This window comes from Diadema antillarum, unplaced genomic scaffold (genome assembly GCF_040938485.1).
Source record: "Diadema antillarum isolate AM-2024a unplaced genomic scaffold, OU_Dant_1.0 seq00001203_RagTag, whole genome shotgun sequence".
NCBI classification, from domain to species: Eukaryota; Metazoa; Echinodermata; class Echinoidea; order Diadematoida; family Diadematidae; genus Diadema; species Diadema antillarum.
Window position 1 is genome coordinate 535,243 of NW_027271996.1, and position 25,252 is coordinate 560,494.

General features: G+C 38.5%; 1 long non-coding RNA gene across 1 annotated transcript in view; it reads right to left on the minus strand.

The window, feature by feature from the left end:
• Positions 1–24,869, minus strand: part of LOC139744687 (uncharacterized) — a 31,945-nt gene extending 7,076 nt beyond the window's left edge. The window contains exon 1 of the long non-coding RNA XR_011711839.1: positions 24,773–24,869. This is a non-coding gene — a long non-coding RNA (uncharacterized lncRNA). The remainder of the gene's footprint in view (positions 1–24,772) is intronic.
• Between the last annotated feature and the right edge of the window lie 383 nt (positions 24,870–25,252).

Consider the following 25,252-nt stretch of genomic DNA (forward strand, 5'->3'; position numbering starts at 1 on the left):
ATCGGTGAAAATTTGGGGAAGATCGGGCAATCCGTTCAAAAGTTATGAATTTTGAAAGTATCTGCGCAGTTACTGCTGGATGAGAAGACTACTACAGTATGTGATGTCATGCGTACAATGATATAAAGAAAATAAAAAGAGAATTTTACAAAATTTTACTTTGTGAAAAAAAGTGTACATTTCCTCGACTTGTCTCAGACGTATGTTAAGGGTAATATTATTCCCCCTGCCTTCTGAAAGAGGGAAGTTAAGTGACCTTTTATTAAGCAAGAAAAGTGAAAATATGTTGAATTTTCTTTATATTTTCTTTATATCATTGTACACATGTGACATCACAAGCTATAGTAGTCTTCTCATCCAGCCTTTAGTGAGCAGAAACTTCAAAAGTTCATAACTTTAGAACGGATTGTCCGATTTTCCTCAAACTCTCATTGATGTGTTCTATTAATATTGCTGCATTCACTCGACCCATATGTCTATGATAGTGAACTTGTCCTTTAATAATACATTGTTGCATGTTTTCAAGGTAAACAGGAGTAATATTGACTGATGCTGATAGGAATGCAAGTTTGTGTACTTTTACTTCAACCACCCTGCACAACTGTAAAGCAATAACAGACATTAATTTCCTGTTCCATTGTCATTATCAGGAAAAGTGATCACGAGGGATACATCAGATATTCCCTTGTAATCCTAAATGCACAATAATCAAGTGACTACTATGATTTATTGTTCTTGCATGCCAAAAATTCAAATTAAAACTTTATTTCCATTTTTTTCAACAGAATATATTTTCATATTCTTTTAAATACATGAACCATTTAAATGCACAATTGCACAACAAATTATATGAGATAAATTAGCATCATTTCAAATTAAAAATCATAAAGTAAAACTAGTAAAAAAACCAAACAACTCTACCATATGGGACGAATCCCACAAAACCTTAAATGTTCCTCAAGGTTATTTGTTTATAAATTGATGGAATAATTTCATGCCATTATCATCTTGAGAATAATCTAAAAGGTCCGCATATTCTTTATCATATATACCTTTATTTTCATTCGTAAGCACTTCCACATGAATCATCAAGCAAGCTTTATACTGACTAAGTACATAAAGCCAAATCCAGATTGATTTTTGGGTAGGGTCTGAAGGTGTACTTTAAGTCAAATGGTCATTGTTTGGTTTACGGTATTTTCTCAAAGGATATAATGTTTCATAATTTATGTGTTTTTCTATCTAAATCTGAAATTTTTAAGCATAAACTGTATTGAGTTCACATAATAATTTTGCTGTGTGGAAATTTGCATGCATTCTGTGCAACAAAAAAATAGTACAAAAACAAAAGCATGTAAATTATTTTGCTTGTTATATGAACACTATTCAAAGTTATGATTCCGTTGATTCAAAAGCATGTGAAATGCATCTTACCTGGCAAAGCGCAAAAATTTCCACTTTTACAGCATTAGCCCAATGTATGTGCTAAGACACTTATAATAGGTATAACTTGTCAAGTGCTTTCATCAGCATTCAGTTAATCCTCCAAAACTTTACCTATTTATAACTTAGGGTGCGTTTATAAGATTTTTCTTTTGGCCAGAAACAGTGTTTTGAAACACTGTTTCTGGCCAAACAGTGTTTCTAGCAAGAAAAAAAAATCTTATAAACGCTAACCGTGATTTGAAACAGCGTTTTGAAACACTGTTTTGAAACGCACAAAATAGTGCGTTTCAAAACAGTGTTTCTGTAGAAACAGTGTTTCAAAAATCTTATAAACGCAACCGTGATTTGAAACAGCGTTTTGAAACACTGTTTTGAAACGCACAAAATAGTGCGTTTCAAAACAGTGTTTCAAAAATCTTATAAACGCAACCGTGATCTCCAACACTGTTTATGTGACGTCACAATGCCTTGCGCGCACCCTGTTTGACCTTTTGCCGAGGAAAAACTGCGCAGAGTGAGTTGCGCAATGGCACAGTTTGAGCGAGAGCCCCAACACGCTCGGAGAAAAAAGTCTTATAAACGCTCTCCTGACGAAACTGTGATTTGAAACAGTGTTTCAAAACAATGATTCTAGGCACGCAAAATCTTATAAACGCGGCCTTAGTCAGCCCACTCAGGTTTTACAATGAACCCCCAGTCCAACACAGAAGGGCCTTACCATGATACAGCAGGAATTTTGAAGTGTAAGAAATCCTTGTTCACTGACATTACTTTTTCATACATCATTCTGTGTTTATGTGCTAGCAAAACACATTATCTTCTGGAACCTGGGATGTTACATTATACAAAGCCTATTGAGATTTTAGCATCGCGTGCAGAATGAGTCAACCTTATGGCCTTTTTGACAAGTACGTACACTCTAATTCAAAGCTGAGAATCTCAAAATAAACAAAAGAATGCATGTGGTAACCTTTTTGTTTCGCTGACTTCACAATTCAATGTCATGTTGAAAAAAAAAAACATACACACAAACAAAACACTTTTGCTGGCAGCATTAGTCACTGAATACAGAGGTTTGATGTTCTTTAAAAAAAAAGAAGAAATGTCCATGTACATGTTTGGTAAGTAATTTCTTAGCATGTCGAGCGATTCTCTGAGGCCAAGGGTGGAAGAAATTTCACGACCACGACAATGGCCTCTTGGAGTGGAAGTGACGGCATTCGATTCCATCCGCCTCCAAGACATGATCCCCCTGGAACACTTTGGCGTCATGCTCATTTGCAGGAATTTCAAGAGCTACGTGTACGTTACTCGGACATTAAGACTGAGGTGAGGGACGATTTATGGGCCGGAGAGTCAAGTTCACTCCGCAAAAGTCTTGATGTGCACACGTAGCACTCACAGGCACACCGCTATCAGACTATTACAACAGCTACCAGGGTCTGATGGTGCTCATGGCAACCATTAAACCAAGATTGAAAGCAGCATAAATAGAAAGATTCCAAACTTCTCTGGTTGGAATCGGAAATGGCTGCGATAAGGGTCGAGATGCTAAACCACACATGAAATGTATCCAGATTGCAAGAATGGGAAAATGTAATGACCCTTTATTTCATAGTATTCAATGTTGCTAAACTTGATGGGTTTGATTTCTGCATTCTTTTTTTAAAGCATAAACATCTATGTGTTTTGTTATATGGTTTGAAAGACAATGCAAACCATATTTCTACACAAAACTAATCTTGTTCTCAATACCAAGTTCTATCACTACAATCATGACAACATTCCCTGCTCTCATCATCTTATCATCATTATCATTATCATCACCATCACCATCACCATCATCATCATCATTATCACCATTATTATCAACAACAAACACATCTTCATAATACTAACCACCATCACCATTAATATCACTCTTGTCCTCATGATCTGCATCATCATCTACACCAGGGCTGTTCCCCCGGCCCTGGTGTAGATAGGAATACATAGGGTGTTATCACTTTGCCCCCCCCCCCCCCCTTATTTACCCAGGAAGTGGCGACTAGAAAAAAAAAAGACTAGCATAAACTTTTTTTTTTTGCTTGTCAGCTGAAGAAACCCCAAAGTGGCACCCAATGTTGTGCTGAAAGCCTTACTAATTTTTTTTTTTTTTTTTTTTTTTTTTGGGGGGGGGGGGCTTGTAAGCTCATGATACCCGGAAGCACCCCCCCCCCCCACACACACACACACACCATCAATGCAACTCATAGTCATCCAAATTGTATTCATCATCAATCAGCATCAGCAACAGCAAATAGCTTGTTGGATCTGGCTATCAGACTACCAGCCCAGACTGTTCTCAAGTTCATCTCATGGGACATACCCACAAAAGATACTTTGTCATCATAGTCACTGTCAGAAAGAAGTAGCTGAAAAGCTTGTATCACCTGAAAAAACATCACTGTTATGTCCAGCATTCTCACCATCATCACAATCATCATCATCACACTCATCATCATCATCAGCAGCAGCAGCAGCAGCAGCGGCATCATTATCATCATCATCATCATCACCATCATCAGCATCACCATCCTCACCATCATTATCATCCTCATCATCCTCACCATCATTACCATCATCACCACCATCACCATCACCACCATCATCATCATCACCACCATCACCACCATCACCATCAACCTTATTCTGACACAGAACACTAATAAGTATCATACCCAACAGCAGTGTGGTACCTAATAAGCTAACATTTGTCATCATCACTATCATCTTCATCACCACCATCGCTCTTGCTATCAAGGTTTTTATCCCTATGGCCACCATCATTGTTATTTGCATCATCATCATCATCATCACTACCACCAACTCATCATCATTCATCAATATCATCATCAACATAAACCTACCTAGCAAAGAACATTACTAAATAGTGCATCATCATCATCATCAGTAGCAGTAGTACAGTACCGTATCAGCTGGGGTGACTTGATATCTCGAACAGATTATAGAACATTATCATCAATAGCTACTCCAACCCGCTGTTCAGACGCAAGCCAGTTTATACTAAAACTCGATAAAGAAACGACATACATGTATAAAGAACCATCGTATCGCCGACAGACTGTTCAGACGCTGATCTCGACCGATCTGGAAAGCGTTGTATAGATGCACAGTTTCCCACTGCGCGTGTTGTTATGGTCATGACATTGCTGCTAGTGAGAGGAATAGGGTCAACTTTCGTGCGCGCTCACATTAACCCCGCCCAGTTATACCATTCTATGGTTGCCATACATTCAGACGCACATGGAATGCTGATTGGTTATCAAGTTCTAGTTCGAAACGATGCTCTGACCGTCGTTTCGTTATACATCGATTTGTTAGTCAGCATTCAGACGTATTAATTCATCGTATAGCTATACCGTTCTAGTATATCTTTTCTGCATCCAAACACTCTGCAAGTGTACCTGGTATCCACACCCCAAGCACCCTGATCACCACCACAGCAACCACAACTACTACCATCATAACCACTCAGTCCGCATCATCACCACAACATTGTCATTAGCAGCACCACAGCCGTAAGAACTTGTTCGCCTGCATCATAACTCTGCCTGTCTGAAGTCAAATCAACCGCAAATACCTCTCAAATTTCCACTCAATGTTCATTTTCCTCATTTTCTTCCTGATTTGCTCTTTCCTAGAAAATCCTCTGACCACATGTGATTCCTGGATTCCATGAATTTTGTCTCTTCTCCCATGGCATTGACCTTCTTCAGTCTCCTGCATCACTACCCCTTGCAGTCAAGCAGAGGATGGGGAGTTGGGGGGAGTTGGGGGGGGGGGTGGGGAGTTGGGGTGGGAATGGGGTAACAGAGAATGCATGACTCTCGCTCTCCAGACATGAAACATACCACTGCCTCCATCATTCTTGGATGATTGCCTGATATTGAACAGACCAGGATCCACTTGTGACACTTGGGGATGAAAGCATGCACGGTGTCCTACCACAAACATCCATCTTCATCCAGACTGGTAGAGCATTTGTGATGGGAAGGGGGAGGGGGGGGGGCGGCAGCAAGAAGGGATGAGGAGGCAGGGATGGGGTGGAAAGGGGAGAGGGGTAGGAGGATGGTGTTGACATAGCAATGTAGTGAATCACAAACACACATCAACTGTTCATCACAGCATCGTCAGGGAGATCATTCTTTTGGTTCCTGGAAAATGCATCATCATCATCATTTAACTGTTTTAGTGACATGCTTGTGTGTTCCTCTCATCAGATGGAAACTTAAAGGACCTCATCACTATTCTGCAGTCACATGCCACACGCTTTCCTGACGGGTAAAGAAAATTCCTAATAAAATGAGAATGAACATTGAAGAAACATGCATTAAAGTAGGTAAACATAGCTACCTCAAACTTCCTGTATATAGTTGGGCAAGATGGACGTACATGTCCTTAACATTATGACCACTCGAATTCTGGTAAACTGACATTTGATGCCATGACTTCATTTTATCTTTTGTTATGTTCCTTTGGCATGAAAGTACAGTATAATTGCTTCTTTTGCATTTTCTTACCACCATAGACAAACTGGCACAAGAATGTACAACAAAAATCAAGCAGGACCAATTATCCTTTTAACACAGATCACAAAAGTCACTGCTTTTCTTGCATGTGTGTGTGTGTGTGTGTCCTCACAAATGAATTAGCAGTTTTTCCACTGCAGCGAAAAATGTATTTTTGAACAGTTAATTTGGGGTGTGCATGTGTATGCCTTGAAGAACAAGAAAAGTCTCATTTTTTTTTCACATCACAAACTATTTTGTGGATCCAGATGTACCCTGGTTTTTCAAAGAAAGGACCTGAATTCAGTGAAACCTATTAAGCAACTTTTAATGACATCCATACTGAACTCATCCATCAGTCAATCCCTAATTTTCAGCACTACCACCTGGCACGACCGCTCACTTTAGAACAACCTGGGCGAGATCACGACCCGGTGCCCCTTCTCCAGAAACAACTGTTGAAGGGGCACAATGGCATGATAATCCACACGTGACGATCACGTGGTGTCCCCATGACATGCATCTATGATTAAAACATGGACCCTTCCATTATGAAAATAAGCGCCGTGCATTAATAACAGCAAAAGAAGAAAAAAGAAATGGAGCATAACTTATGGCATTCATCTTTAAATATTACATGGTATCTGCTATTAAAAGGAAGCACTGCATCTAACAGAGGAATTTTTCTCCCGGGATTTGGGTGATCATGCCCCACAGGTGAGGAGAAGAGGGGATAAGGGGGTGCACATGATTGTCTGGATCACAGTAGGGGACATCCGCCTCGCTTTGTTGTGAGTTCAGGAGTTATCTCCAGGAAAAACTCTAGTTGTGTGTTGTTGTTTTTTATTACGATTATTGCAATCATAGTTACGGGTGAGAGGGTAAGGCGCACACATCCACTGCCATAGGGATGCAGGAGGTAGAGGCCATTATTTGGTTGCCAGTGTATGCTCACCTTCATCCACTCTTAAGTAGCCCGGGTATAATTGGACATTCACTCTCTATTCCCCTCAAGTAAGGTACTGAGGAGCTGAGGATGAATGCAATACAAAAGGCTACCAACCTCTCCAGGTAAAAAACGAAATAATAATAACACTGATGAAAAATTAACAAAAAATAAAAAATGAATACAATAATAAGAAGAATTTTAAAATAAAAATCATATTTCTGCTTCAACAATGGAAAAATTGGCAGACTATTAAAAAGCATCCTAAATATATTCTAGATAGAATTATTTTTCATGAAAAAAAAAATATTTTTTTCTTGATTTTGATGAAGTAAAATATACTAGATTAATTGTAAAAGCATAAAAGTTGGCAGCTCTGTCAATACACACAGTACAAGAGCACCACAACAGAGTTATTTCTATGTTGTTAATGATGATGATGTTGATTATGAAGATGCGATCAACAGCTCTGGAAAAGATATCCCTGCGTACACAGTCAAAATAGTCCACGCCTGGTTTGGGCCACTTTTGCCCGACCCATTCATAAACTCAAAATGTTATCACTTAACTCGGGCCTGGCCTGAGCCAAGAGAGTTACTGAAAGAGGTACTCCAATACTCCTCATTCCATCTGAGTCGTTCTTGGTTCTACTTGTAAATTATCCTATATCCAATTTGCAAAATATTATACTTACAACAACTATGGTCTATACAGTAGTTTAGATACATAGAAAAATAGAGAGTTGAATTGATGGACAAAGATACAACCTGTAAATGATTTGCACTGAAGCTAGTGTGACATGGCCACAGGCTGATATTTAATACCTGACACCAGAGGAGAACAAGGGCAACAGAAAATAAATATGTATAAATTAACAGAAAAAAATATGTATAAATTAAGTGAAAGGTGATGATGGTGATATCTGCAACTAATGTTAAAAGTCTCAGCGTGGTAGTTTGCGGATACACCCCTTTATTCCACAGATTTAATTATTTCATTCCACAGCTCAACACTCTGTGCCACAACATGCTGGGGGTGTGGTATGAAGGAGAAGACTATATGAGCCCAAACATCAAAACTATCATATTGCTGAAGCCTATGGTTGCTTAGCAACCACAAGTCCCACTGCTCATACAGAATTGGGAATTAAGTTAACTCTAGTCTGGTAGCCAGCCTTGTTTACTACATTTCTATGGCAACACTAAATACAATGTGAGCCATTTTCAAAGTTTTTTAAACCAACTTTCAGAGACCCCCTTCAGATTTGCCTTTATGATCCAGGCTCACTGTATCTCAAAAAATTGCTTTTTGAGTAGTTACCCTATGAAGAGAAAAAAACAAACCCAATTGTAATTTTGCAAAAGTAATTAGCATCTATCTTTGTGTGCCATGGTGTAAACTGCCTGTAAGCCACATTATTTTGGGACTGCAATGCACGAGTGCCTTTGGAAAACATTGTCTGTTTTTCATTTTGTACCTCAGGTTACCAAAAACGGCATAATATGCAATACAGCGAAGGTGTGCAAGCTTTGATGGGATGTAAATATTAGGACAAAGCAACAGCTAATGCACTGTAGCATATCACAATTTATCGATCGGTCCATGCGCTTTTGTGCATTTGAGCAAAATATGTTGGCAAGATGTTGACTGAGTCAAGTGCGTGAATGTGGCACACAAAAAGTTCAAGAAAAAAGCCACTAACATGTAGGCACCTTCATGTAGAACTACCCTCAATATGAATTGCTAAGAACTATTATAGAGCACAGCTTGTAGCAAGAATGAATAAGATAATATATCTTGACATTTTGTGTAAGAGAATCTGGTGTGTGACATATCATCTATCTAAGTATCTAGGTACTTATGTATCTAAGTATCTATATATATATATATATATATATATATATATATATATATATATATATATATATATATATATCCTACCTAGATATACCTTTATAATACTGCCAAGGGAAATCACTTACTAAAGAGCGAGTTTTTGCTGTGACATTTTGCAAGGAGAATGCTCACCATACAGCAGAATTGTGATATATAAATACACTCAGTAAAAAAAGTAAGTTCCCCCTAACATTTTTGGATGTATCTCAAAAAGTATTTTACGGATTTTCATAATTCAAGCGGGAATGGATAGGGAATTTCATTACTCATAACATGAATGGCATATCATTGCCACCAGATATTATTATTGGTGTAAAAAAAATGCATTTTATGTCAAAAAGCATGGGAAAAAAAGTTGCACTTCAGGTTATAAGAAGCACATTGTATACATTTCCTTTGTAAGTTAGCAAATTACCTTTTTAAATTGTGCAATTCTCAGGAATTTGTTCAGGTACAATGTGCTTCCCTATCATACAGATGTTATGCATACTTTTTAAACAATAGCCTTTTCAATATGAAAATGTTGGTAGAAGCCATGTGATTTGTAATTCCAATCTGGGTTGATCACATTAATGTGCCTATGGCCATTTTGCATCATGCGCTCAAGTTGTAGATCAGTTTGTTGAGGGAAATGGCATCGAACGTATGGAGTGGCCTGCAAAATAGCCTGACTGTAATCCAGAAGAGAATCTTTGGGATGTCATTAAGCGGAAAGCGAGCAAGAAGGTGAAAGATGACACTTCACTGCAAAAATTTAAGCGCATCTGGCAGAGAGCATGGGCCAACATTGAGCAGTGCCAAGTAAACTTTAGTTAACAGTATGAGGAAGAGATGCCGGCTGTTCATTGAAGCGGATGGTGGACATATCAATTATCAAATACTTCACTGTATGCTCATGAAAAGAAAGAGATAGAAAAATATGCAATCAACCATGCTTAAATGTTCAGAATCATGAGTGATTGTTTGATTATTTGAGTAAAAGTCATTGCAAATCACTAAAGTACAACTTTTTTTTCCATGCATTTTGACATAAAATGCATTTTTTCACACCAATAATGATATCTGGTGGCAATGATTTGCCACTCATGTTATGAGTAATAAAATTCCTTATCCATATCCATTTGAATTATGAAAATCGGTAAAACACTTTTTGAGATATATCCAAAAATGCTAGGGGGGAACTTACTTTTTTTGCAGAGTGTATATAAAAATACATAATGTAATGTAATAATATATATATTATATATGTCACATGACTTGCAATCGATACGTCCCTGTGGCCACATAGGAAATGTCAAGCCTATAGTCCTGTCCCAGCAGTATGTTGTGTGGAGCAGACTGCTGAGCCTATCGCATGTGTGAAATCGCATGCAATATTTAAATCTTAAAGTTTTCTTTTCCACATTGAATGGAAAGCTGAAACACTGAAATTTTTAATGTTGGAATTTTTACTTCCCCATAACTGACAACTTCTGTTTCCACTAAATGTATTTTTTTTTAAACAAGTGCTGGTATATCAAGGGTCTGCTTGCTATAAAATTTTGTTGATATTATGCAGTTATCTTAACTTTCAAAATGATAAAGTCAGGGACACTTTAGGAGGAGGGTTGAACCTCTGGTCAAGTGTTCCCACTTCAAATTCTTGTAAGGTCAACTAATATTTATGATCTTTCAATTTCTGAGAACTTTAGAAGTTATGGAGGCATAAAAATCAGAAATTAAAGGCTGGATGAGGAGTGGTGTATTGTGGCACAGATAAAAACATGCGAACAAGGGTGGTGTAGCTTTTGAGAAGGTTGATACGTTTCTTTTATTTTATTGTTATTGTTAGCACCAGTTTGTCATCACCTTACTGTATACATTGCTTGTGGCATTGTTGAGATGGGGGTTCATGATATCTCCAGCCATGAAAGCAGAAATCCACTTCAAAATTTGATCAAATTTGATCAAATTTGATCAAAATCAGATGAAAAATAAGGAAGTTATGACATTCTGAAATTGTGAAATTTTTCGGAGAACACTTCTTGTCCAGTCGTTATGAATATTTCAAATCAGCAAGTTGATGATGTCATGCTCTCACAATCTTTTATTCATTTCACATGCAGAAATGACAAAAAAAATCTCATATTTCAGCTGTATAAATATAAAACTTGCCATACAACCACCCAAAATCAAACAGAACAAATGTTACCTCCAATATGTTTTAGTATGGGAATATGCTTTTACCTGTTTAATAGCTATAAGTAAGATTTCTTTTTTTTTCTGAATTTCATATATAACATACATGAAATATTGTGAGTGTATGACATCATCAACTCGCTCATATGTATATATAAAGACTGGTCAAGAAATGTTTTCAAAAAAAAAAATGAAATTTCAAAATGTCATATATATCTTCTTTATTTCTCATCCACTTTTTGTCATTTTTGGAACATTCTGTAGGTTTTTTCTTTCTTTCTTTCTTTGGGAGTTTATTATTTTATTTGGGTTGATTTATGCTTTAAACAGCATGTCTGCCTTCACAAGCAATGAAAGCAATTCTTGCAGTTCGTCTTCGCTATAATGTCTAACATGAGAAGATGATGAGAGAATATCTGATGAAGACACTTTCCATGGCAACCAGAAACCAACCAGTTGTGCTATAAAGTTATGCCACTATATACAATATATACAATATAGTATGTACAACATCCTCTTTTGGTTGGTTAACATGAAAATATTCACTGCCAGTAAGCAATGAAGGGAACAATCTCATCCATCACTACGAAGAAAACCAAAATTAAAAGGGTGCTCTGTGCATGTGTGTGTGAGTGTGTGTGTGTGTGTGTGTGTAAGCACATGCACTTGTGAGCACAGTCCAGAGTTGATGGTTTAAATAACAGGAATATGAACTCTATTCTACCCTTCTCCAGGGATATTCAAGACTCGAGAGTGAGGGATGAATACCTCTTACTATGACCTCCATGAACTTTCCCCAGAGCTCAAGTTCATATTTGCATGCATATTTGTGGGAGTCATGGCACTTTTTTCTCTCCCCCCACTCCCCCCCCCCCCCCCCCCCCCCCATCCACAAATAGCCATCATTCCTGCCGAAAATATGCGATGCACTGGCACAAGCAACTTCTTCTGCTTCTTCATGAGTGAAATTTCATACCCAGGGCAAACATGATGCAGGTGGTCCAAAGGTCAAAGGTCATCAAAGATTGATGTTTCACAACTATTCGTGACAGGGGAATAAAGGGAGCAGGTAGGCCCAAACAGGTACACCTATAAATAATACTGGGCATATTTCAAAGCCTGCTGGCGCTTCTGAAGACTCGTAAGTGAAGTGCATTTTTCACCTTACTGCTTTTCTCATAACACACACACACAAAGAAGAAGAATCTCTTTGAAAGGCATCCTTACTGATCTCAATGTTAGCTTTTGGATTTCGGGAAAAATTCTTTCATTTCTTTAACAAAATAAACTGAACTAGTTACAAAGATGATCAATAGGATGCTGGCAATGACAACATCTAAAGTCAAAATAATACTTGAACTTCCCTGTGGTGGGAAGGCACCAGAGTTTCTGTTCGTAAAAGTCGCCGACTTTGGTTCAAAATGTTTTGGTAACAACTTAACATAAAAGTATAGGGCATGCTGTGTACATATGTAATCAATGCTACAATGTAGGCCAACACCTAATCAGGTTGAAATTTATGCACAATGTTCTATAGTGCTTTCCTGGACTCATGCATTTAAAAAAAAAAAGAGAGAAAATGCTTGAATTTTGTATCTGTTGGCTCTTTTCTCAGATAGAGAAATGGTGGTCAATGTTACAACTACACACAAGGGCTTTGGCATTTCATCAGGCAAGTTAAAGGGTGTGTACAGTTCTGGTCGAGGTGAGGATTTAGCTTTTAACGCTTTGCGAGATATTCAGAAACCACTCTATGAGATGTCAATTAGAGCATGCAATTCTAAGGGGTATCAAAAGTTTATTTGATGAAAATCGGTTTTGAAATGGCTGAAATATGTAAAAACAAGGTGAAACAAAGAGATCCTAATAAAGTTGTGGCCTTCCGCCTTTTATCATTATCACTTTTTTGGATATCTCAGCCATTTGAAAACCAATTTTCATCAAATAAATGTTGAATCCTTCTTAGAATTACATGCTTTCTCATATTTCATAAAAGGTTTCTCATTATCTCACTTAAGAAAGTTCAAAACATGAATCCCCACCTCAACCAGTACTGTACAGTCCCTTTAAACCTTATAACGGGGTGGAGGAGGAGGATGGGAACACACAGAAAGGAGTCTATTGATTTTGACAAATCGAGCATACTCAAAGCACTCTATTACCTGGCCTCATCACATTACAGAAAGGAAACACAACAAGACCCAGAAAACAAAACCACGAGAGAGAGACATGATGACCTTTATAGAAATCAATACCAAGAGCTCACTCGGACTATGGACCAGACTCAGTCTGGACTGAAAAACAATGCAGACGCATAAGGCTGCAAGAAAGAATGCCTCTCGCCTCTTTTGGAAGAACATTGTGAAAGATGGTTCAAACTTCGAAAGGATCTTGAAAGCTATGAGTGATTCGTTTTTATAGAAAGGGTATTGTAGCAATTTATTACTTGATGATGATGTTGATTATAGTGAAAATTACAATGATTAGGCCTACATATAGTAATGATATACTGCTGCTGCTGCTATTACTACCACTACTACTATTACTACTACTACTAACAACTTTTACTACTAGTAATAATAATAATGAGGAATCAAGTAGTTATGATAATAATAGTAATGATAGTGATAATCATAATCATAATAATAATGACAATAACACAATTTCTGTACAACACATTTCACAGTCATAGCAAGTACCAATATGTGTGCTACTAGAGTGACATTTAAAATAAACAGAATTAATTATCAATTCATGTTATCAAATAGGCATATTACTTCAAGTAGGTACACAGGACTACAAACAGATTTACAAATGCACAGATTGAGATCTGTCACCATCTCTCCTGAAGTTGAGGCAAAGTTGGGTAATATCTTTATGGGATACACAAGGTAGATGTGTGAGTACAATGTGTCTATAAAACATTAAATCTCAACAAACATTCTCTCAATCATGATATCATATCCCTCAGACTGGAAGTCGGTCAGAAACTTCTCACAATTCCAGCAGAGACTGTGTGACCCCCCCCCCCCCCCCCAAATTCCTACAATGTTCAGGGAACAGCACTGTCCAGGTAAAGTGTCTGTGTGACAACAGATGTTTTTCTCTTACTTTTTTTTCAGAGTAGAAATACACCCTTTGAAAGAAAAAAAAACATTTGTGCATCTGGAAGAAAGACTATCCTACATTATGACAGTCTGACTCTGTGATTGGCAGGACAGACACACTACACTAAAATTTTTGGTGGTAGGACACACATACAAGCTATGCCGAAGACTTGACATTCGCCTGGCTTTGGTGCTGGGCGCTGCATAGGGTTTGGGTTTATACAGGGAAATAATTTGCAGGCCAGTTTGGAGATGTGAACTGCAACATACTGGTGAATGGGCACAGACATCCCCCCCCCCCCACGTTATTTCAAATTTCAAAGTGTAAAAGTATCATGGCATGACACTAAGTTTGTTTTAGATGTTTTCAAGAAAGTAGCATGACTACCGGTACTGCTCATGGTGGGGGCATTTGGACTGCATCCTAATTCCTATATCAGCATCCCAAAAATGAAGAATAGCAATTCCTAAAGGACATCTGATGTGAGACTTGTACCAAGCATGAAATGACATTTGAAATGATGAAAAAAAAAGCAACACAAAACAACAACAAAAACCCTTACCAGGAAATCATGTCTGTTACTCTGTGGTAAAAATACATAAAACAGTTAAACTTTGAAAGTACTACAAATGCGTGAACACCATTCATCAGTCAAAGACTGAAACCGCCTCGATATCATATTTTATTTGAGAACGACAGGAGTGTGGAGAAAAGACTAGTCTGAACTTTCCATGGCATGATAATTGGCCAATCGGTAATTTTATGCACACTTTACGATTACTATGCCCATCCCAGCACCAATCATATAAATAAAGAAATATATATATTTTAATTTCTTTTTCTTCATGACAGTAATTGAAACATAACTGAAATAGCTCAGATAACTGCCTAACCCTGTGTCACTGCCAACTTCCCACAGTGCTATCTTTGCAGTATGAAAGGGGCACGATTCAATTCTGGCCAGCTCTTGGACCCCGTTTACAGTGCGGGGCTGGGCCGAGCCACCGCCGAGCCGCGGCCGAGGCCAGCCTCAATTGCGAGGCCGGGCCCCGCAATTTTGTCCGTTTACACTGCTGGGCTCGGCCGCGCTTTTGATTCAAACCTTTCAATATTTTGTCGTAGTGGCGCTCTGCTTGTAAACAAACGCAATTTGGTATTGTCTGGTTTTCAGACCCTTTGCCGAATGAATTCCGTGGCGACAAAGTCGCCGTTCCGGCAAAGGCCTTTGCCGAAGGAAAAAATCCTTTGCAGGACAAAACCACCTTTAACTATACTAGTTTTCGACGTTGAGGGGGTTAATATCCTGAATAGCGAAATAGTACAGGCAGAGAGTTTAGAAGCCAGACTAAAATTGGCCGTGCATTTGGCCCAGTTTGTGTTTACACTGAGAAAAGGCCGGGCTCGGCCGCAGCTCGGCCGCCGCCGAGACCACCTCCAGAGCATGGCCAAATGTGAGGCCAATTTTGGCCTCGCATTTGGCCTTTTGCGCATTTACATTGAAATGAAGGTGGGCTCTGCCGCGGCTCGGCCTCACATTTGGCCTGTTGCGCGTTTACATTGAAATGAAGGTGGGGTCGGCCACGGCTCGGCCGTGGCCGAGCCTCACACTGTAAACGGGGTCTTGGATACCCTTACCTCAATATGGCTGCCTGACATAGCAACATTATGGCTGAGTTGAGATTTCACATATAAAACGATATCATGATGGCACAGAGGTGTGTGAAATGTCAACTCATCTACCTAAAATGCACTCGTATACAAAAAAAAAAAAAAAAAATTATCTGAATTTGCAAAAATAATGTACAAACATCCGAGCCAGCTGACTGGCTTCTTTTTACATGTAATATATCAGAGATTTTGTAATAGCATACAAATTATTATACACCAACACAGTTTGTCTACATGTATAGTCTTGCAAACAAGTATACATTGTAGAGTAGCTTCTGTGGTTACAGGAAATTCAGGGTTGAGTATGCAATTGATCTTCAATGGGTGTATACCTGTACCAACTATATGCACGGTGAGTTTGGAAAAGGGCATTGTCCTAATGGGGCATACCCGACATACCATTATTATACCAGGTTTTTTGTTTGACTATTATCACCGATTGGTACAGACTCAAGAGTATGGTGTTTACAATCATACCTCAAAGGAGTTGTGTAAAGCCCTTGTATAATAGTATTGACAATGCAAACAAAGCTTACATGAGTAAAATGGCGGGATCTGTTATAACTTATTCTACGGCGCTTGAATACTAAAAGTTCCACAAGAGACCGTCACCATGTGAAGTGCTTTAAAGTGTATCAAGGCAGATTAGGTGTTTTGTGTTAATGCATATATGTCAGATTCATGCGAGCACTGATTATTCACTAAAAACATTTCCTACAGGTTATATCATTCATTTCTATGTGTGTGTGTGTGTGTATGTGTGTGTCTCAAAGTGCTATTTATCTTAAGACTGATCTCACTTGCATATGTACTAAAATAACATCTTCTTACATGACATGAGAAGGACGAATTCATGTTTGTTTTTTCTCAAAAAAAAAAAAATAATATGGAAAGAAATTTGAAAATCTTTTCACTACACATTGCTATATATACAGAAATAAATAGATTGAGCTGAAATTTCTTCCATGTTATTCCCATTATAAAAAACGTAACAAACATGTACATCCAAAAAGTGAGAGGATAATGTGGGATATTCTGAAGTTTGTTTTTTTCTTCAAAACTACGTATCTTCAACTAAACTGGACTCCACAGCAGTGATAACAACATTTCTATTTCTAGCTGCTGAATAGCTATTATAAGTTGTAGGTGAATGGGGATATTGTATAAGCCACATTTCACAGGTTTTGATTTTGTGCAAATTTTGCAAGTTGACTAATATTTGCACACTTCAAGGACTTTTAATGAATTCGAAAAGAGTTATTTTATGTGCACTTGCCAAACAACCACTTCTGTTTGCATCCTCTGGATCACAAACTATTATCATTTTGGTATTTCTTAGTTTGTTTGGGAGTATTTTTCAAATCATCTCTGCTCATCTCTGTGAGCAATAGAATTCTTCCCTAACACCTAACTGATGAATTTCTTTTGTGTGATCCCACAATTGGAACGCACACTATTGCAACCTTGTCCCAATAACAACATAATTCCTCAACCTCACCTTAAAGGCATAATTTACCATTTGCAGATGGAACAAAAACCCACAGCATTAGTGCTTTAAAATAGTTCTAAAATATGAGTTAGGAATAGAAACAACCACTGTAAAACTTTGGATCAGTAAATTCAATGTTAAGTATTGTTAAATATACAAAATGCGAACAATAGTCATAATGAAAATGTTTCCAGGCTAAACCATGTAGTTACGGTTTATTGAGAAAAATACTGATATCTCCCCATCTTTTAGGCTTTATCGCAAAAACTTTATATGGTAGGATGTTTTGTGGTACAACAAACCTATGCATATGCATCAAATGTGATATCTTGAACATTTTTAAAATCACTCTACCAAAGGTAAACAGGACCTTTAACCCATTAAGGACGGTTTGATTTTGCTACAACATGCATTTTCCATAGACACTTGCCCGATTATATTCGGGACTTGTCCTCAACAGGTTAACAGGCATAATTGCATGAATGCAAGACAAATAATGGCAGTGCTCAGTCACACATGTAGGATTATTTCACACTGCAATCATTTGCCTTGCACACATTGTGCACTCATTTTCCTCCCTAACCCCACAGCAACCAAGACGTCTCCAGGGGCTCTTCACAATGTTACTGAATTCCCGCTGACTCTCCATTTCAGTGCATATGTGCGACCTGGTCCCTCCACTCGGGTGTTTAGTATTTGTACCATGGCACATGCCTGTTCCCGATTCTCAAAAGAGGGTATATCTTAGGCGCTCAATTCAGGAAAAAAAATCCTGAAGAATTACTGAAGCAGGGGGTCATTTAACCCATTGAGGACGGTTTGATTTTGCTACAACACGCATTTCCCATAGACACCTGCCCGAGTATACTCGGGACTCGTCCTCAACGGGTTAATAGTATTTTCTCCCAAAATATTTTTAATCAGGAGTAGTTTTAAGACATTGTTCCCGAATAATCCTGAAAAATGATACCGAACAGGGTCGGTTTCAAACCCCTGAGAAATTCTGAAATAGGGTTGGCGTGGCTTCTTAATTTGCCCTGATTCTCCCACATGTACTGTATGCACTTACTTTACTGTGCATGTTTTGCTGCAAAACATGCTGGGCTGGCCTTCTTTTCACAGCACATTTCACTATGTGTGCTGCACATACATCATGCTGCTTGTACTTTCGCTGACAGACATTTCAATCACTTCTGCAGGAAAAAAAAAATGCTCCTCAAATGCTCCTCAAATGCTCGCACTGCAGTTGAAGCATGCACTACTTATTAATCACTCTTTGAGTGATAAGAACTCTGAAAGACTGAAATCCCTGGTAATTGTACCATGGGGTCACAGGTTTTGGTGTTACAACAATTATGGATATTTGAGCGTACCCATACGTGCATAAACTGAGACAGAGATAGATGAAGCGATCTATTCTGGGCTCCGATGACGACTGTCACAACTAAATCATGCAAAACATTGACAATGACTAATTCTCACCTGCATTCCCTTGTCCTAATCACTTCAATGATTTTGCCAATCAGAAAAAAGTAAATATGCCTATATATTTATATCACTATATCATATATATATATATATATATATCAAAATACCAGGGCTGTGTTCTATGATTCTGCACAGCATGAGCTTTATACTTTGCAAAGTACAAATGTAGCTGGTACCACATTCACAGCAAGTGAACTCCCTTTAAAGGGGAAATCCAGTCCAAATATAAGTCTAACTAGCAGCACCCGTGGAAATCCACGGGTCTGAGGGGTTTTATTTTTTTTCTCATAATACGATTTTGCACATTTTTATTGAAGAAATAAAAAGAAAAGTCTTCTCATTCTTTCGTTAATGTGCTGTCTTCTAAATGACCACCTTTCCCAGAAATTTTATAATACATTTTTGTAGTATATGCCCGGCGATCCGGTCCATTGGTAGGGATCATTCCCGCCACTACTTGCTTTTATTATAGAACTTGAGTTTCGAGGGGTTATTTGCACCCGTTGAAGTCCAACAGTTGTCTTGTTGCCCCTCACCCCTCCCCCCCCCCCTCACGCACACACACATTTCCACCTCCGCAGGGCAAAAAACAAAAACATTCAGGGAAAAATTACCAAAAACGCAAATGAGATTCCCCGAAAGTTCTGCCCACAGGTTGTTCCCGTTGAAACGGGAAGATATTAACACTATGACTTTGATTACCCCCTGCTCTTGCATCCACGCGGGCACCCGCGGGAATCCACGGCTGGTCTCAAGGCCTCGGTTTGTTTTGTGTTTTTTTTTTCATGTTTCTTTTCCCCACGTTATGAGAGAAAAATAAGATATTTTCGTCTTCATAATTTTGCTCCCTCCTTGTTGTTTTTAATCACCAAAACTTGGCTTGATATATCATATCAATATAGAACTACATCTGCTTCAGATTGTACATTATCATAATTAATATTAGGCCTACAATTATTGCTCCTATTATTGTTATTATTATATCATTATTATCATTATCCTTATCATTATTATTTTTATTAGTATTATTATCATCATTGTTATTATTTGGGGAGGGGGAGACCATAGTCATCAGGTTTAATAGGCACCCGTGGGAGTATAGGTTCTCACGACCTCGTATTTTTTTTCTTTAATATTTTTCCCATGTTATGGAAGAAAGAAGAATATATACATCACTGCATTCGTCTTCATTTGCTCCCTCTTTTTTTGTCACCAAAACTTGGTTTGATAGACCATAGAACCACACATTCTATTTCCACTTGCAATTTTAAAAATAGGCGGTCGGCAAAGCGAGGTTTTCCTCTACGTCCGCTCATCTTATGAATATGTATGATTACAGCAGCTCTGCAGTAAACGAATGGACACAGCTGCGCGTGTAATCTGATATGTAAGGGTACGATCGGCAAATATATTTAGCCGCGTCTAAACAGTCTGCGTACAATGACACCGGACTTGAGAGCAAACGGCGAGCAAACTAAATGACGTACCTGAGCTGCATATAGTATTCTGCAGTTGTGCAAAATACAATTACATAACCAACGTTCGTTGTTTTCATTTGGGGACGCCAATAATGGCGAACTGTACGTAAATGCCCTTGTAGTCCATGTCACGCACACACAGATTCGTGAAACCATCGTCAATACATTCAGTACACGTAACAGGCGGAGGCAAAGGTACATCACAGAACTATATACACACAGTGTAGAGTGTGTATAGAGTTCTGCGAGGTACATTGTGTGTGTGCGTGCGCGCGTCCGCCGGAAGATGTCAGAGATTTCGCTGCACCATCATCTTTAGTATCCCCCAGTGTCTCTGCAAGCTAAAAGATGGAAGATCGAGAAAGCAGAAGGCCAGCGCAGGTTCCCGTGAATATTGAAACGCTCGGCTCTTTCGTCACGCACAAAAATGCATTATGCATGTAGCTAATTAATTTTTCTTTTTCGTCCTCGACGTCGACACGGAAGCGGAGAGGGGACGAAACCCACGCCATTCGATGTAGGATACTCTCCTGCGGCCGACGGCACCGGTCGCAACTGCCCGGAGCCGACGGCTCGGGAGGAGATAGAGAAACCAGCAACGCCGAAATAAAACAGGAAATACATAAGGCCGCGACAACAACAACAACTTCGAGTATTATAGTATAGGATAAAAAAGAGTAAAATCTTATGAGTTCAATGATATGTAAAATACTTTGACTGAAATCAGATGAAAAATAAGAAGTTATGACATTTTGAAGTTTTGCTAATTTCTGCAAAACAGTTGTTGTACAGTGGATATGAATATGCAAATGAGTGAGCTAACCTGAACCTCACAATTTTCCATTGATCCTATAAAAAAAAATATATGAAAATTCAATATTTCTCTGTCATTGAAGTCTGAAACATGATATTATTCCGGATTGAATAACTTGAGAATAGTGATCAGTTGGATATACATAATGTACCAGGATTTGAGCCTCAGGCTTAATTGCATTTGAATAAAACCTGGGAATTTTAAAATTGTGTAACAAACTATATATCACCCACAGCAAGTTGTGAGCGTATGACATGCTCATTTTGCAATCTGAATATTCATATTGACCATTCAAGAACTGCTTCCTGCAAAATTAGTGAAACTTCAAAATGTCATTACAACTTTCTTATTTTTCACCTGATTTCAATCAATATTTTACTGTTGAATTTGTAATATTTTACTCTTTCTTATCAGACTAACTTATATTTGGACTGGATTTCCCCTTTAAGAATAAAAACCTGCTCATGGAACAAAAATTGCTCTTGTTTGCAGGACGTTTATTCTTAGGGAGTAAAACTGCAAATCACGAGAGATACTATTTTCTACTTCTCGTATTTGCTCAATGGATATCATGTGGCAAAAATGCGTACTTGCTCGGATATGCAAATATGCAATTGTTATGTAAATATGCAATTGCTACATAAATATGCTCAGTCAAACTGTAACTATGGCGTATTTGCAATTTCTGACTGAACTATCACGAAAAAAACTTTATACGCAAATATATGAGTTTCATCAAGTTTCATCAAAAGAAATTCTAAACAATATCCCCTTTGAAAAAAAGAAAAAGACACAGAGTGAAAGTTTGCACACAAAAGTATGTTTGTACATTAGGCTACTCTATGGTAGAAAAATGTGTGTGTCAGTCACGAAGGTTGAACAAGGGATCTCCTCTCCCCCTGGGACATTATTACAGCGAGCAGCGTCTGCCCAAACTCAGTCTTACATGAAGGGCCTTTTCCATTTTCTGAAGCATGTCAAGTATCAAAATCCAGGATGTGTTTTGACAGAATTTAGAGTTCATCTTGATTCTAGAATGGATAGTGTCATCCGGTGTAGGCTGAGATCTGAATTTTGCCGTTGATGTCACAGACGATATTCACAAAATCTTGCTTGTCTGTGAGCTATAAAGTCAATGCATTTAGATATACGCATCGCAAAACAAAGAGTAGAAATCTTCAAACTGCAAGACAACCAACCATTTCAGGGGCGGATCCAGGAATTCTGTAAATGGGGGACGCAACTAATATTTCTGGTGCCACTTCCGGGTTTCATTTCATTTTTTTCTTTTTATTTCTTTTGTTTTTAACGAAAAATAAAGGGGGCCGTGCCCTGGTTGCGCCCCCCTCTGGATCCGCCACTGCATTTGGTTCTGCGAAAGAACTTGGAGTATAAATGTACACAATCAAAAAAAAGGAAAGAAAAAAAGAAGAAGAATATCCCCTGAGTTTGTTGATCATTATATGGGAGGGTAGACTCGCTACAATCCCTCACCTTTTCTAGGTAATTCAGAATTCCTGAGGACAATGAAAGGAAGGCGCAGCAAGACTGTGCTGGTAGCTTCATGCATCATCAGCTATTCACAAACAACCTTTTTTTTTCTCTGTCTCCAAGAATTGGGAGGGTATTTGGGGTAAATCAGCCAAATAATCTCTTCAATGTCAATGAAAGTCTTGAGTAAAGCATAAGAAGTACTCAGCCGAGGGTTAAACTGGCGCGTTACCAGATATTCCCTTTCTTCAATGTCCTTGGCTGCTTAATATTTTCTGCTGACAGACGCGACACCAAAACACCCATCTACTCCAATAAAAGGGAGAATAATTTCTTTGCTTGACTCCTGCGAGTTTTTCTAACATTAGGACAGACATATCCTAATTCTATCAAAACACATTTCATCACAGATTAGACGAACATCCTGGATCCTTCAACATATTTCTTGGATACAAACATAGAGTAACTAATATTAGTAATAAAGAAGCAAGCCTATAAACACATGAATGAACAGACATAGTGGAATTAGAGATGCATACCATATTCGGTCATTAACCCCTTTGTTCCTAAACATTTGAGCCACATTTTGTTTTTCTTTTGTTTTTCTTTTATGCCTTGAAAATCTGAGACAAACCCCCGGACTTTTTTGGAGCATTGTTAGGAGAATGCAAAGTAAAACTATGAATTTGAGGGCAGTACCCTGAAAAGTGTTGTTTTGATGAAAAGCAGGTCATGTGGAGAACAAAAAATAGAACTGTTCACGGAAAAATAGTGCAGATGACTTAGAGTTAACATCCTACACCAAGGTAAAGTGCAACCATACAGTGGACAGTTGCCATCAAATACCACAGACGAAAAACAAATAACTTTTGATTATGTCACACTCCTTTTTCACATGAGATATCGTACTTTACCTGGGGTATTCTGTTGTTCATATTAGGCGTTTTCACATCAGCCCGATGTTTCGAAACAGCGCGCTATTTTCTGACTTGGGAAATTTTCCCGATAGCGAAATAGCGCGCTATTTGATCATGTGAACACAAATTAACGCACTAATTGTATCGCTCTGATCGAGAAAATTTCTCGAGTCCAACTCGGGAAATTTCTGAAATAGCGGGAAAGTAGCGCGCTATTTGATAATGTGAAAACGACTCGAGAAATTAGCGCGATGCATCCCATTATGCCTAGCGTGTGTGACCCGATCGATCGAGGCAAACTGCACACAAATCACGAGGAATTTTTGAGAGGGCACACACATTACTTATGCTGTATGCACATACTCAGCTGTCGAATTAGCTCGACAAAAATTCGAGCTAATTCTCTTCGGGCTGATGTGAATAAGAAATGAAATAGCGCGCTAACTCGCAATCGCAAAAAATTTCTCGAGCTTGGATTTTTATCGGGCTGATGTGAAAACGCCTATTATATAAATTTTTCATGTCTTTACAAGCATATACTGTAAAAGTGAAAATTTTCAAGGTGCTGAAATTTTCGCGCATTTCGCACAAAGAGAAACTAGTGTGAAGATAAAAATCCACAAATATTTTCGCCTGCCATATTTTCCAGTATTTGATGTCTTGATTCTGCGGAATTAAAAGCACGTGAAACTCTTCTTACTCAGCCGAGCGCGAAAAATTAGTCACGCGAAAATATCCACTTTTACAGTAGGTCCTGTATCAAGTAATGAAAAATATTGTTCTTTTTTTCAATGGTTTTGATACTTTTTTTTTTTTTTCGGGGGGGGGGGGGGGGGGGGAGTTATCTGTGAAACCGAGCCAAGGTATTTACAAAGGCATGAATACATACACAATGCACAAGGGTGTTCTGCTTGGCTAACCTGCTCGGGGAAACGGAAGACCAAAGAGCTGGGGGGGGGGGGGGCACACTGAGGTAATCTGGATGGGTGATGAAGAAATCTTTACTTACACTGCTCTTGCAGGGTGATGTAAGGTTCACTTAGTAGCTACAATGTTGGCACATACAATTTAGATAGATAACATAGAAGAACTTACACATTAATAAACTTTGTAACTTCTTATTCAAATTTCACCAAACTTTATCATAGTGCTCAACCAATTTTTTCCTCTTTTTTTTTATAAATTCAATGAATGAATCCCAAAGATTGGGGGAGGGGGAGGGGTTAAAAAAAGCCCTACAAATGCACAGCACTAAGGATGCTTGTGGGAGCGGATGACTTACTTTGGTTTGGCTCCTATTGACTTGGGCCAGTCAATCTTGCAGGCTAGGATCTTCTCGTAGATGCCGAACGGATTTTCGTCGTAGAATGGGGGAAACCTGTAGAATGAGGGAAACAGAGATTGATTGCAGATGAGGACACTATACCCTCACTTCAGGTGCTGGACACCTTGTCAAAAAAAATGTGGCACTTCAACCTGTTCTGAACAGATTGCTTGATACTGAGGGGATTCCTAAGCTTATTTTCGCCTAATTACAGTCAATGAACGTTCCGGGTTACTGCAATGGTTACTGCAATGTTGACAACTGACATGATTACACTAGCTTCCACTAAATCACTTGAATGGGACCATGTAACGTGTCGATTATCTGACCAATGCTATGCACTACAAGGGCTTGATGTAACTATACACCCAAATTAAATCACGGATCATCGATCAAATGACCGGGAGGATAACAACTCCATAGACTTTGCAAAATGCC